The sequence below is a fragment of the Trachypithecus francoisi genome, unplaced genomic scaffold (genome assembly GCF_009764315.1).
Source record: "Trachypithecus francoisi isolate TF-2019V2 unplaced genomic scaffold, Tfra_2.0 Lachesis_group6, whole genome shotgun sequence".
In the NCBI taxonomy this organism is placed as follows: Eukaryota; Metazoa; Chordata; class Mammalia; order Primates; family Cercopithecidae; genus Trachypithecus; species Trachypithecus francoisi.
This window is the reverse complement of record NW_022681471.1, coordinates 66,652,818-66,668,980: the sequence shown is the minus strand read 5'-3', so window position 1 is coordinate 66,668,980 and position 16,163 is coordinate 66,652,818. Positions and strand designations below refer to the sequence as shown.

At 37.9% G+C, this 16,163-nt stretch overlaps 1 long non-coding RNA gene across 1 annotated transcript in view; it reads right to left on the bottom strand.

Moving 5' to 3' along the window:
* LOC117077954 overlaps positions 1-16,163 on the bottom strand; it is a 349,959-nt gene that overhangs the window by 179,284 nt on the left and 154,512 nt on the right. Inside the window, exon 2 of the long non-coding RNA XR_004434877.1 lies at positions 15,026-15,107. This is a non-coding gene — a long non-coding RNA (uncharacterized LOC117077954). The remainder of the gene's footprint in view (positions 1-15,025; positions 15,108-16,163) is intronic.

Below are 16,163 nucleotides of genomic sequence, written 5' to 3'. Positions count from 1 at the left end.
CGGCACTCCCTAGCGAGATGACCCCAGTACCTCAGTTGAAAACGCAGAAATCACCGGTCTTCTGTGTCGCTCGCGCTGGGAGTTGGAGACTGGAGCTGCTCCTATTCGGCCATCTTGCTCCGCCCCATGTGCCACATTTTCTTAATCCAGTCTGTCACAGATGGACATTTGGGTTGATTCCAAGTCTTTGCTATTGTGAATAGTGCCGCAATAAACATACGTGTGCATGTGTCTTTGTAGTAGAATAATTTATAATCCTTTGGGTATATAGCCAGTAGTGGGATGGCTGGGTCATATGGAACATAGTTCTAGATCTTGAGGAATTGCCATATGTTTTCCATAATGGTTGAACTAGTTTACAATCCCACCAACAGTGTAAAAGTGTTCCTATTTCTCCACATCCTCTCCAACACCTGTTGTTTCCTGACTTCTTAATGATTGCCAATCTTATTGGTGTGAGATGGTATATCATTGTGGTTTTGATTTCCATTTCTCTGATGGCGAGTGATGACGAGCATTTTTTCATGTGTCTGTCGGCTGTATGAATGTCTTCTTTTGAGAAATGTCTGTTCATATCCTTTCCCCACTTTTTGATGGCGTCGTTTGTTTTTTTCTTGTATATTTGTTTAAGTTCTTTGTAGATTCTGGATATTAGCCCTTTGTGAGATGAGTAGGTTGCAAAAATTTTCTCCCATTCTGTAGGTTGCCTGTTCACTCTGATGGTAGTTTCTTTTGCTTTTTAGTTTAATTAGATCCCATTTGTCAAGTTTGGCTTTTGTTGCCATTGCTTTTGGTGTTTTAGACATGAAGTCCTTGCCCATGCCTATGTCCTGAATGGTACTACCTAGATTTTCTCCTAGGGTTTTTATGATATTAGGTCTAACATTTAAGTATCTAATCCATCTTGAATTAATCTTCGTATAAGGGGTAAGGAAAGGATGCAGTTTCAGCTTTCTACTTATGGCTAGCCAATTTTCCCAGCATCATTTATTGAACAGGGAATCCTTTCCCCATTTCTTGTTTCTCTCAGGTTTGTCAAAGATCAGATGGCTGTAGATGTGTGGTATTATTTCTGAGGACTTTGTGTCTGTTCCATTGGTCTATATCTCTGTTTGGTACCAGTACCATGCTGTTTGCGTTACTGTAGCCTTGTAGTATAGTTTGAAGTCAGGTAACGTGACACCTCCGGCTTTGTCCTTTTGACTTAGGATTGTCTTGGCAATGCGGGCTCTTTTTGGTTCCATATGAACTTTAAAGCAGTTTTTTCCAATTCTGTGAAGAAATTCATTGGTAGCTTGATGGGGATGGCGTTGAATCTATAAATAACCTTGGGCAGTATGGTCATTTTCACAATATTGATTCTTCCTATCCATGAGCATGATATGTTCTTCCTTTTGTTTGTGTCCAGTTTTATTTCACTGAGCAGTGGTTTGTAGTTCTCCTTGAATAGGTCCTTGACATCCCTGTAAGTTGGATTCCTAGGTATTTTATTCTCTTTGAAGCAATTTTGAATGGAAGTTCATTCCTGATTTGGCTCTCTGTTTGTCTGTTACTGGTGTATAAGAATGCTTGTGATTTTTGCACATTAATTTTGTATCCTGAGACTTTGCTGAAGTTGCTTATCAGCTTAAGGAGCTTTTGAGCTGAGATGATGGGGTTCTCTAAATATAAAATTATGTCATCTGCAAACAGGGGCAATTTGACTTCTTCTTTTCCTAACTGGATACCCTTGATTTCTTTCTCTTGCCTGATTGCCCTAGCCAGAACTTCCAACACTATGTTGAATAGGAGTGGTGAGAGAGGGCATCTCTGTCTTGTACCAGATTTCAAAGGGAATTTTTCCAGTTTTTGCACTTCAGTATGATATTAGCTGTGGGCATGTCATAAATAGCTCTTATGATTTTGAGGTACGTTCCATCAATACCGTATTTATTGAGCGTTTTTAGCATGAAGGGCTGTTGAATTTTGTCAAAAGCCTTTTCTGCATCTATTGAGATAATCATGTGGTTCTTGTCTTTGGTTCTGTTTATATGCTGGATTACGTTTATTGATTTGCAAATGTTGAACCAGCCTTGCATCCCAGGGATGAAGCCCACTTGATCATGATGGATAAGCTTTTTGATGTGCTGCTGAATCCGGTTTGCCAGTATTTTATTGAGAATTTTTGCATCGATGTTCATCAGGGATGTGGTCTAAAATTTTTTTTTGTGTTGTGTGTCTCTGCCAGGCTTTGGTATCAGGATGATGTTGGCCTCATAAAATGAGTTAGGGAGGATTCCCTCTTTTTCTATTGATTGGAATAGTTTCAGAAGGATGGTACCAGCTCCTCCTTGTACCTCTGGTAGAATTCAGCTGTGAATCCATCTGGTCCTGGACTTTTTTGGTGGGTAGGCTATTAATTGTTGCCTCAATTTCAGCGCTGCTATTGGTCTATTCAGGGATTCAAATTCTTCTGGTTTAGTCTTGGGAGAGTGTAAGTGTCCAGGAAATATCCATTTCTTCTAGATTTTCTAGTTGATTTGCGTAGAGGCGTTTATAGTATTCTCTGATGGTTGTTTGTATTTCTGTGGGGTCGGTGGTGATATCCCCTTATCATTTTTTATTGCATCTATTTGATTCCTCTCTCTTTTCTTCTTTATTAGTCTTGCTAGCGGTCTGTCAATTTTGTTGATTTTTCAAAAACCAACTCCTGGATTCATTGATTTTTGGAGGGTTTTTGTGTCTCTATCTCCTTCAGTTCTGCTCTGATCTTAGTTATTTCTTGCCTTCTGCTAGCTTTTGAATGTGTTTGCTCTTGCCTCTCTAGTTCTTTTAATTGTGATGTTAGAGTGTCAATTTTAGATCTTTCCTGCTTTCTCTTGTGGGCATTTAATGCTATAAATTCCCTCTACACACTGCTTTAAATGTGTCCCAGAGATTCTGGTATGTTGTATCTTTGTTCTCATTGGTTTCAAAGAACATCTTTCTTTCTGCTTTCATTTCGTTATGTACCCATTAATCATTGAGGAGCAGGTTGTTCAGTTTCCATGTAGCTGAGCAGTTTTGATTTATTTTCTTAGTCCTGAGTTCTAGTTTGATTGCACTGTGGTCTGAGAGACAGTTTGTTATAATTTCTGTTCTTGTACATTTGCTGAGGAGTGCTTTACTTCCAATTATGTGGTCAATTTTGGAATAAGTGCGATGTGGTGCTGAGAAGAATGTATATTCTGTTGATTCGGGGTGGAGAGTTCTATAGATGTCTATTAGGTCCGCTTAGTGCAGAGATGAGTTCAATTCCTGGATATCCTTGTTAACTTTCTGTCTCGTTGATCTGTCTAATGTTGACAGTGGAGTGTTGAAGTCTCCCATTATTATTGTATGGGAGTCTAAGTCTCTTTGTAAGTCTCTAAGGACTTGCTTTGTGAATCTGGGTGCTCCTGTATTGGGTGCATAGATATTTAGGAGAGTTAGCTCTTCCTGTTGAATTGATCCCTTTATCATTATGTAATGGCCTTCTTTGTCTCTTTTGATATTTGATGGTTTAAAGTCTGTCTTATCAGAGACTAGGATTGCAACCCCTGCTTTTTTTTGTTCTCCATTTGCTTGGTAGATCTTCCTCCATCCCTTTATTTTGAGCCTATGTATGTCTCTGCATGTGAGATGGGTCTCTGAATACTGCAGACTGATGGGTCTTGACTCTTTATCCAATTTGCCAGTCTGTCTTTAATTGGAGCATTTAGTTCATTTACATTTAAGGTTAATATTGTTATGTGTGAACTTGATCCTGTCATTATGATATTAACTGGTTATTTGCTCGTTAGTTGATGCAGTTTCTTCCTAGCCTCGATGGTCTTTACATTTTGGCATGTTTTTGCAATGGCTGGTACCGGTTTTTCCTTTCCATGTTAAGGGCTTCCTTCAGGGTCTCTTGTAAGGCAGGCCTGGTGGTGACAAAATCTCTAAGCATTTGCTTATCTGTAAAGGATTTTATTTCTCCTTCACTGATGAAACTTAGTTTGGCTGGATATGAAATCTGAGTTGAAAATTTTTTTCTTTAAGAACGTTGAATATTGGCCCTACTCCCTACTCTCTTCTGGGTGGAGAGTTTCTGCCGAGAGTCTGCTGTTAGTCTGATGGCTTCCCTTTGTGGGCAACCCGACCTTTCTCTCTGGCTGCCCTTAAGATTTTTCCTTCATTTCAACTTTGGTGAATCTGGCAATTATGTGTCTTGGAGTGCTCTTCTGGAGGAGTATCTTTGTGGCGTTCTTCTCTGTATTCCTGAATTTGAATGTTGGCCTGCCCTACTAGGTTGGGGAAGTTCTCCTGGATGATATCCTGAAGAGTGTTTTCCAACTTGGTTCCATTTCCCCGCACTTTCAGGCACCCCAATCAGACGTAGATTTGGTCTTTTTACATAATCCCATACTTCTTGCAGGCTTTGTCATTTCTTTTTCTTCTTTTTTTTCTTTTGGTTTCTCTTCTCGCTTCATCATTCATTTGATCCTCAATCGCTGATACTCTTCTTCCAGTTGATCGAGTCGGTTACTGAAGCTTGTGCATTTGTCACGTATTTCTCATGTCATGGTTTTCATCTCTGTCATTTCGTTTATGACCTTCTCTGCATTAATTATTCTAGCTGTCAATTCTTCCACTCTTTTTTGAATATTTTTAGTTTCTTTGCGCTGGGTATGTAATTCCTCCTTTAGCTCTGAGAAGTTTGATGGACTGAAGGCTTCTTCTCTCATCTCGTCAAAGTCATTCTCTGACCAGCTTCGATCCGTTGCTGGCAATGGGCTGCGCTCCTTTGCAGGGGGAGATGCGCTCTTATTGTTTGAATTTCCAGCTTTTCTGCCCTGCTTTTCCCCATCTTTGTGGTTTTATTTGCCTCTGGTCTTTGATGATGATGATGTACTGATCAGGTTTTGGTGTAGGTGTCCTTCCTGTTTGATAGTTTTCCTTTTGACAGTCAGGACCCTCAGCTGTAGGTCTGTTGGAGATTGCTTGAGGTCCACTCCCGACCCTGTTTGCCTGGGTATCAGCAGCAGAGGTTGCAGAAGATAGAATATTGCTGAACAGCAAGTGTACCTTTCTGATTCTTCCTTTGGAAGCTTCCTCTCCGGGGTGTAGTCCACCCTGTGAGGTGTGGGGTGTCATACTGCTCCTAGTGGGGGATGTCTCCCAGCTAGGCTACTCAGGGGTCAGGGACCCACCTGAGCAGGCAGTCTGTCCGTTCTCAGATCTCAACCTCCACGTTGGGAGATCCACGGCTCTCCCCAAAGCAGTCAGACAGAGTCGTTCGCGTGTGCACAGGCCCCCGCTGTTTCCCCTGTTGGTCTTCAGCTGTGTGCTGTCCCCCAGGTGTGGAGTCTACAGAGACAGGCAGGCTCCTTGAGCTGCTGTGAGCTCCACCCAGTTCAACTTCCCAGCGGCTTTGTTTACGTACTTAAGCCTCAGCAATGGCTGGCGCCCCTCCCCCAGCCTCACTGTTGCCTTGCGGATAGATCGCCGCAGACTACTGTGTTAGCAATGAGGGAGGCTCCGTGGGCGTGGGACCCTCCGGCCAGGTGTGGGATATTCTCCTGGTGTGCCTGTTTGCTTAAAGCGCAGTATTGGGGTGGGAGTTACCCAATTTTCCAGTGTTGTGTGTCTCAGTTCCCCTGGCTAGGAAAACGGATTCCCTTCACCCTTGCACTTCCAGGTGAGGCGATGCCTCGCCCTGCTTCAGCTCTCACTGGTCAGGCTGCAGCAGCTTACTAGCACCGATTGTCCGGCACTCCCTAGTGAGATGACCCCAGTACCTCATTTGAAAACGCAGAAATCACCGGTCTTCTGTGTCGCTCGCATTGGGAGTTGGAGACTGGAGCTCTTCCTTTTCGGCCATCTTGCTCCCACCACATTTTCTTCATCCAGTCTGTCACAGATGAACATTTGGGTTGATTCCAAGTCTTTGCTATTGTGAATAGTGCTGCAATAAACATACGTGTGCATGTGTCTTTATAGCAGCATGATTTATAATCCTTTGGGTATATACCCAGTAGTGGGATGGCTGGGTCGTATGGTACATCTAGTTGTAGATCCTTCAGGAATCGTCATACTGTTTTCCATAATGGTTGAACTAGTTTACAATCCCACCAACAGTGTAAAAGTGTTCCTATTTCTCCACATCCTCTCCAGCACCTGTTGTTTCCTGACTTTTATTTTCTTAACAGAGATTTACTTGAGTGCTGTATTTAAAGAAAAAGAAAGAAAACAATCTCTCAGGTATTGCAGATTTGCTTTGTGTTAGGGCCCTCCTTCAACACTTAACCATGCTGTTTACAATGTTACCTTATCCTTACCTGCTGCTTGTTCTGAGCCTAGAGATCAGCCAAAGGTGGAAAACGTAGGGTCTTCTTTAGCTGTATTCTGAACTGTGTCCTGCCCTTGGAATGTGTGTATCTTCTAACTTCCCAATATATGTGCATACTTTAGAATTCCCTAACTTCCCACGGAAACTCTCCCCAGCTTTTCCTTACAAGCTTTCAGCATGTCTATTGATTATCTCGACAAAGGCAAGAACTCTCTCCTTTGATAAAATTTGAGTTGGGCTTCTCTGAGTCCTCTTTCTGATTATTCCCTAACCTTAGGCTGTGTCCTTAGTCTAGTGTCTTTTTCTGCTTAGTTCACAGCAAAAATACTGCTGGATCAGTTTAGCAAAAATTCCTCATCCTTGATGTCTTATCAAATTCATTATCCCTCTTTCCCAATACCTTATCACTTTGACTTGGCTTCAGTAATAATCTTGTCAAGTCAATATGGCCAAAATCTTCTTATCTATAATGTTTCTTCTTAATAATATTCCATCAACTGATCTCCAGCCTGCTTCTTGGCTATAAATCTCCACTTGTTGTATTTGGAGTTCAGTTCAGTCTCTCTCATCTACTACAATACCTCATTTTTGTGGTCTTCTTGAATAAAATCTGCCTCTGTGTGTTCAACAGGTATCATGAATTATTTTTCTTTAACAGTGTCAACTAATGTTTTGCCAGATGTGGCAGCAGGTTGTTCATTTGGCTTACAATGCTTTTTAGAAATATTCTCTGCACAGCCACATTTCCATATTGAGAGGGTTACTATGTAGGTGACACAGAGATGAGTCCCTTGCATCAGTCTTTCAGGTAGCCCCCAGGCAGTTCAAAACAGAAAAACACGATTATTTTAGAACAAGGTTTGTTCTGCTTTCTCAGGAACCAGGAACAAGAAATTATACTGGAAATGCATATTGCTCACTCCAAGACTATAGTTTATCTGGGGAGACATTAGGGTAAGGGTAATTTAAAATGCGGTAAAGCTTTTATCCCATTTATAAGTTGTCTTTTTCTTGATTCAGCTTTTCTTAGTTGCTGTTAAACTTTGATTATTTTCCTGAGCTCTTAAAAAGTTGGCTTTGACAGATTCTTTCTCAATTATTTTGCATTTCTTTTTTTGAGGGATGAATCCTTGGTGTTACTTGTTTCACTATGATTTCTTGTCCTTTAATATATTAACTCATTATTGTTCTCCCAGTGGCAGCTAGAGTAGCCATCTCTGAACTTGTTTTGCATCAGCCAACTCGGAAAACTATGAGAACCTTAGCCTGTGGCCTGGCTGGCATATTGAATGAGATGTCTCTAGTGAGTGCCAGCCCAATCCAAAATTATGTTTTGCTTCTCTTGGTAGAGAATCTTTAAAATCCATAATCACATATTCCTTCTGGATATCTTCTAATATTCATTAGAAAATCCTGTAGTTGTTTTCTGGAGTTCTATTTATTTTTACTCAGATTATTTATATTATTCTTTAGATATTTAGTATATATTTTTTGAGATGGAGTTTCACTCTTGTTGCTCATGGTGGAGTGAAGTGGCACAATCTCGGCTCACTGCAACCTCTCCCTCCCAGGTTCAAGTGATTCACCGGCCTCAGCTTCCTAGGTAGCTGTGATTACAGGTGCATGCCACCACGCCCAACTAATTTTGTATTTTTAGTAGAGATGGGGTTTTTCCATGTTGGTCAAACTGGTCTTGAACTCCTGATCTCAGGTGATCCGCCTGCCTTGGCAATCCCAAAGTGCTGGGATTACAAGTAAGAGCCACCACTCCCAGCCTTAGATATTTAGTTTTAATCATATTTATGTGTAAGCCAGAATTAGAGTGGAGCACATCAGGGAGAACTAATACTTTATACTGTGGTAAGAAAAAAAAAAAAAACTACCAAGAGTAATACTACTCCACGTACTCTCATGTACCTTTCTTTATAATTGTCAGGTTACAAAAATCAGACATCAACTTTATCTTACTTAAGCAAAACAATATAAATGTGCAGAATTGGAGGTACCACAGAAGCTCTGGGACCTTAACAACAGGAGTTGTTGAGTTTTCCTTCTAATACATTGCCATTAAAGTGATTCAGTTACCTACTTTTAGCCTCCCTATGTCTGAGTTCAAAATTACAACCTTACAAGAGACAGAATCTGATTGGCCCTTGTTTGAATTAGGTGTATCTATCTCTGAATCCATCAGTTATGCCTGAGAAGAATGGAACAGGACTATATAATACTTGTTAAGTGGTAAACACTATCTTATAGATAATAAATGTAGAGACATAGAAGTATTATAAATAATAATACATGTAAGATATATATTAAGAGGTTTGTTGTAAGGAATTGACTTACATGATTGTGAGATCTGGCTAGTCAAATAAAACATCTGGAGGGCAGATAATCAGGAAGGATAGACCAGACCTGTTGGGCACAAGGTGAGGCTGTTATCCAGAGGCAAAATTTATTTTTCTTCAGGAAATCTTCCACTCTTTTCTTAGGACCTTCCAACTGAGTAGATAAGAGTCTTCCAGATTACCTAGAATAGCCTCCCTTACTTAAAGTTAACTTATTGTGGACTTTACTCACATCTACAAAACACCTTTACAGCAGCAATTAGCGTTTGATTGAATAATGGGGAATTGTAGCCTAGCCAACTTGACATATAAAAAATGACCATCACACTGAGTAAGGCCCATCTCTGTGGATTTGGGCTCAGCTTTCTAGATTAGAACAAGATAGTAACCATAAAAGGAGACATTGCAGAGATCTGGGGAGATTATCCTATGGGTATCTCTAAAATGTCTACTCAACAGCTCTAAGTTTTACATGTGTCGCAGTATAATTTATTCAGTCATTAATTTTTAGGATTTTCCTTCTCGATGTGTTTTATCTTACCCCATTCCAAAAATGGAGTCAAACTCTTTGTGCTCTATTGCCTCAGAGGAGTTAGAACCAAAACCAGTAGATAACTACAGAATATTTCATTTTCCATTTAAAAAAACTTCTCACCCAAGGTTAACAACACAGAAGCTACAGAGCCACCAGATTTCAAGTGTAATAAGCAGACATAGATAATGCCGATATTATTGATAACCCCCATTATTTAAGCACCATACAAGCTTTTATATACTTTTTCAGTATTTATTTATTTATTTTCTATAACCACATATTAGAAGTGAACTTTTCATGTTCTTCGATGACTTATGGGAGGCCATCAAAAATGACTTGAATTTTATTGCATTTGGAATTTTTATTTCTTTAATTTTAAAATTTTATTTTAGATTCAGGCGTTACATGTGCAGGTTTGTCATGTGGATATATTGCAGAATGCTGAGGTTTGGGGTAGAGATGATTCCATCACCCAGTTGCTGTGCATAGTGCCCAGTAGTCATTTTTCAACCCTGGCTTTCCCTCTCAGTATCCCTTCTAGTAGTCCCAATTTCTACTGCTGCCATCATTATGTTCATGAGTATCCAATATTTACTACCACTTATAATTGAGATCATGCAGTATTTGATTTTCTGTTCATGAGTTCATTTACTTAGAAAAAATGGCCTCCAGCTCCATGCACCTGGCTCTAAAGGACATGATTTTATTTCTTTTAGGACTGAGTAGCACTACATGGTATAGATATAGATATATAGATATATATGTGAGATACGTGTGTGTATATATATGTGTGTATATATATGTAGATAGATAGATAGATAGATAGATAGATAGATAGATAGATATCTCACATTTTCTTTTTCAAATCCACCATTGATGGGCACCTAGGTTGATTTCATGTTTCTGCTGTTGTGAATAGTGCTGTGATGAACATACAAATGCATGTGTCTTTCTTTGGGAGAATGATTTGTTTTCTTTTGGATATATATACAGTAATGGGGTTGTTGGGTCAAATGGCAGTTCAGTTTTAAGTTTCTTGAGAAATCTCCAAACTGCTTTCCACAGTGGATGACCTGATTTACATTTCCACCAAAAGAGTATAAGCATTCCCTTTTCTCTGCAGTTTCACCAACATCTGTTGTTTCTTCATTTTTTAAATAATAATCACCCTGACTGGTGTGAAATGTTATCTAATTGTTTTTTGATTTGTATTTCTCTGATGATTAATGATATGGAGCATTTTGTCATATGTTTATGGTCAACTGTATGTCTTATTATTATTATTGGTTCATCAATTGTTTAAGTGTCTTATGGATTCTGTATATTACCCCTTTATCTTAAGCATAGTTGTGAATATTTTTTCCATTCTGTAGGTTGTCTGTTTATTCTGTTGATAGTTTCTTTTACTGTACAGAAGCTCTTTAGTTTAATTAGGTCTCACTTGTCAATTTTGTTTCTGTTGCAATTGTATTTGAGGATTTAGTCATAAATTCTTTCCCAAGGCTGATGTCCAGAATGGTGTTTCCTAAGTTTTCTTCTAGGATTCTTATAGATTGAGGTCACACATTTTAATCTGTAATCCATCTTGAGTTAGTTTTTGCATATGGTGAAAGTTAATGGTCCAGTTTCATTGTTCTGCATGTGACTATCTAGCACCATTTATTGAATAATGAGTCCTTTCACCGTTACCTGTATTGATCGACTTTGTCAAAGATCACATGAGTGGAAATGGATGGCTTTATTTCTAAGTTCTGTATTCTGTTCCATTGGTCTATATGACTGTTTTTGTTCCAGTACCATGCTGGTTTGGTTACTACAGCCTTATAGTATAGTTTGAAGTCAGGTAATATGATGCCTCCAGCTTTGTTCCTTTTCCTTAGGATTGTTTTGGCTATTCTGGCTATTTATTCGTTCCATATGAATTTTAAAATACTTTTTCTAATTCTGTGAAGAATGTTAATGGTATTTTTGTGGGAATAACATTGATTCCATAGATTACTAGTTCAATGATATTGATTCTTCCAATCCATGAGTATAGAATATTTTTCCATTTGTTTGTGTAATCTATGATTTCTTTTAGCGGTGTTTTTTAGTTCTCCTTGTAGAGATGTTTTACTTCCTGGGTAACATGTATTTTACATTTTTGTGGGACAGTAAATGGGATTGCATTCTGGATTTTTTTCTCAGCATGTATGTTATAGGTGTATACAAATGTTACTGATTTTTATATGTAGATTTTGTTTCCTGAAACTTTGATGAAGTTATTTATAAGTTCTAGGAGCTTTTGGACAGAGACTCTGGGGTTTTCTAGGTATGGAATTATATTGTTTATGAATAAAACAACAGTACAATGTTGGCTGGGGTTTGTCATAGGTGATGCTTATTATTTTGAGGTATGTTCCTTTGATTCCTAGTTTGTTGAGGATTTTTCTCATGAATGGATATTGGATTTTATCAAAAACTTTTTCCAAGCCTATTGAGATGATCGTACAGTCTTTGTTTTTCATTCTGTTTATATGATGAATCCGTTTATTGATTGTGTATTTTGAAACAATTCCTTGTATCACTGCAACAAAGCCTACCCGAATATGGTGAATTAACTTTTTGATGTGCTCCTGCATATGGTTTGCTAGTATTTTGTTGAGAATTTTGGTGTCTATGTTCATGAGGAATAGTGGCCTAGTTTTTTTTCCCCCTTTCATGATTTTGCCAGGTATTGGTATTAGAGTAATGCTGGCTTTATAGAATAAGTCAAGAAGGAGTCCCTCCTCCTTGATTTTTATGTATAGCTTAGGTAGATTTGGTGCTATCTCTTCTTTGTATGTCTGGTAGAATTCCACTCTGAAACAACCTAGTCTGGAGTTTTTCATTGCTGTTTTCGTTGTTTGTTTGTTTGGTTGGTTGGTTGGTATGTTTTTTATTTTTATTTTTACTGATTCAATTTTGGAACTCGATATTAGTCTGTTCAGGATGTTAATTTCTTCCTGATTCAATATTGGGAAACTGTGTTTCCAGGAATTTATCCATTTCCTTACATTTTCTAGTTTAGCTACATAGAGTTGTTCATCATAGTTTCAAAGAATTTTCAGTATATCTGTGGGATCAGTAGTAATGTCACCTTTGTGATTTCTGATTGTGATTATTTGGCTCTTTTCTTTCTCTGTTAATCTAGCTAGTAGTCTATTCATCTTGTTTATTCTTTCAAAAAAACAACTTTTGGTTTTGTTGACTCTTTGTATGGATTTTTGGGTCTCAATTTTGTTCAATTCTGCTCTAATTTTGGTTATTTCTTTGTTTCTGCCTGCTTTGGGGTTAATTTGTTATTGTTTTTGTAGTTCTTCTAAGTTTTATGTCAGATTGGTAATTCGAGAAGTCTTTCTGAGGTAGGCATTTATTGTTATACATTTTTCTCTTAACATTGCTTTTGTTGTATCCCAGAGATTTTGGAATGTTGTGTCTCCATTTTTATTAATTTCAAAGAATGTTTTAATTTCTGCCTTAAATTTGTTGTTTACCCAAAAGTCATTCAGAAGCAAGTTTTTAAAATTTCCATGTAATTGTGTAGTTTCCAAGATCCTCTGATATTGATTTCTATTTTTTTTCCACTGTGGTCTTAGAGTATGGTTGGTTTCATTTTTTTTTTTCAGTTAATTAAGACCTACTTTATTGCTGACCATGTGGCTGATTTTGGAGTATGTTCGGTGTGCGAATGACATGAACATATATTTTGTGGTTGATGGGTGGAGTATTCTGTAGATGTCTGTTAGGTCCAAGTGGCCAAGTGTTGAATTTAACTACATAATTTATTTGTTAATTTTCTTCCCCAATAATCTCCCTAATGCTGTTAATGGGGGTGTTGAAGTCCCTCACTATTATTGTGTGGCTATCTAAATCTTTTGGTAGGTCTAGAAGTACTTGTTTTATAAATCTGTGTGCTCTAAAGTTGGGTGCAGATATACTTTAAATAGATAAATCTTCTTAGATAATTGAACCTGTTACCATTATTTAATGCCCTTCTTTGTTCTTTTTTACTGTTGTTGGTTTAAAGCCTGTTTTATCTCATATAAGAATAGCACTCCTGCTCTTTTTTGTTTTCTGTTTGGCTGGCAAATCTTTCTCCAACCTTTTACTTTTAGCCTATGGTTGTTGGTAAGTGAGATGGGTCTCTTGAAGACAGCAGATACCTGAGTCATTTTTTAATGCAGCTTGCCATTCTGTGTCATTTAAATGGGGCATTCAGATGGTTTACATTCAAAGTTAATATTCATATGTGATGCTTTGATTTTATCATAAAGTGGTTAGCTAGTTGCTTTGTAGTTTCTATTGTATAGTCGCTTTATAGAATCTGTGAGCTGTGCACTTAAATGTGTTTTTGTTGTAGCAGGTATTGATCTTTTATTTCCATGTTTAGAACTCCCTTAAGACTCTCCTGTAAAGCTGGTTTAGTATAATAAATTATTTTAGCAGTTGTTTGTCTGGAAAAGATTTTATTTCTCCTTCACTTATGAAGCTTAGTTTGGCAGGTTATAAAATTCCAGTTTGATTTTTTTTCTAAGAATACTAAAATTAAGCCCCCAAACGTCTTCTGGCTTGTAAGATTTCTGCTGAGAAGTCCCCTGTTAGCCTGATGATGTTCCCTTTGAATATGATCTGACCTTTTTCTCTAGCTGCCTTTAAGATATTTTTTTCTTTAATATTGATGTTGGACAGTCTGGTGACTATATAGCTTGGTGGTGTTCATTTTCTATAGTATCTTGCAGGCATTCTCTAGGCTTTTTGTATCTGGATGTCTATCTCTCTAGCAAGATTGGGAAATTTTTCTTAAATTGTTTCCTCAAACACATTTTCCAGGTTGTTTACTTTTACTCTTTCACTCTCAGGAATGCCAATAATTTCTATCTTTGTTCATTTTACATAATCACATGTTTCTCAAAAACTTTGCTCATTTTTTAAATTTCTTTTTTCAAGAATGAGTCTATGTCCTTTGCAGAAACATGGATGGAGTCCGGGTAATTATCCTTAGCAAACAAATGCAGAAACAGAAAACCAAATACTACATGTTTTCACTTATAAGTCAAAGCGACATGATGAAAATGCATGGACACATAGGGGAAAACAACACACACTGTGGCCTATCAGAGAGTGGAATCAGGAAAAATATGTAGTGAGTACTAAATGTAATACCTGGATGATGAAATAATCTGAAAAACAAACCCTTATGATACAAGCTTACCTATGTAACAAACCCACACAACATTTACTCCTGAACTTAAAAGTTAAATTTAAATAATAAAATAAAAGTACTTTTTTCTTTATTTTCATATGACTGGGTTAGTCCAAAAGACTGTTCTTCAAACTGTAATATTCTTTCTTCTGCTTGATTCAGGCAATTGATAAAGCTTTCCAATGTAATTTTTGAAATTTCCTAAGTGAGTGATTCAATTCCAGAAGCACTGATTTATTTCTTTTTAAGATATTGATCTCTTCTTTATTTCCTGGATTGCTTTAGAAGTTTTCTTGTGTTGATTTTCAACTATGCCTTGAATCTCTTTGAGTTTCTTTGCAATCTGTATTGGCACATTTTTGCACTGCCATAGAGAAATACCCGAGATTGGGTAATTTATAAAGAAAAGGGGTCTAATTGGCCCATAATTCTGCAGGCTGTACATAAAAGATGGCTTGGGAGGCCTCAGAAACATACAATCATTGCAGAAGACAGAGAAAAGCAGTCATACCTTCACATGGCCAGCCAGGAGAAACAGAGAAGGGAGGAAGGTACTACACATATTTAAACAACCAAATATTATGAGAACTCACTCACTGTTAGGAGAACAGCACTCAGGGTGATAGTGTTAAACCATTAGAACCATCCCCATTGTATTAGCCCATTTTCACATTGCTATAAAGAAATACAAAAGACTGGGTGTATTGGTCCATTCTCATGCTGCTAATAAAGACATACCTGAAACTGAGTAATCTATATAAAAGAAAAGAGATCTAATTGACTCACAGTTCAGCATGGCTGGAGAGGCCTCAGGAAACTTAAAATCATAAAGGAAGGGGAAACAAACACATCCTTCTTTACATGGTGGCAGCAAAAAATTGCTAAGCAAAAGGGGGAGAAACCCTTTATAAACCATTAGATCTCCTGAGAAGTCACTATCATGAGAACAGCATGAGGTGCCACCCCAATGATTAAATTATGTACCACCGGTCCCTTTTATGACATGTGGGGATTATGAGGACTACAATTTAGAATGAAATTGGGTGGGGACACAAAGCCTAACCACATAATTCTGCTCCCAGCCCTCCCAAATCTTATGTCTTCAACTTCAAAACCACCATGTCTTCTCAATAGTCCCCCAAAATCTTTTTTTTTTTATTTTTTATTTTTTTATTTATTTTTATTTTTTATTTTTTATTTTTTATTATACTTTAAGTTCTAGGGTACATGTGCATAACGTTTATATCATGTATAACTCCCCAATGCAATCCCTCCCTCCTCCCCCCTCCCCATGATAGGCCCCAGTGTGTGATGTTCCCCTTCCCGAGTCCAAGTGATCTCATTGTTCAGTTCCCACCTATGAGTGAGAACATGCGGTGTTGGTTTTCTCTTCTTGTGATAGTTTGCTGAATGATGGTTTCCAGCTGCATCCATGTCCCTACAAAGGACGCAAACTCATCCTTTTTGATGGCTGCATAGTATTCCATGGTGTATATGTGCCACATTTTCTTAATCCAGTCTGTCACAGATGGACATTTGGGTTGATTCCAAGTCTTTGCTATTGTGAATAGTGCCGCAATAAACATACGTGTGCATGTGTCTTGTAGTAGAGTAATTTATAATCCTTTGGGTATATACCCAGTAGTGGGATGGCTGGGTCATATGGTACATCTAGTTCTAGATCCTTGAGGAATCGCCATACTGTTTTCCATAATGGTTGAACTAGTTTAC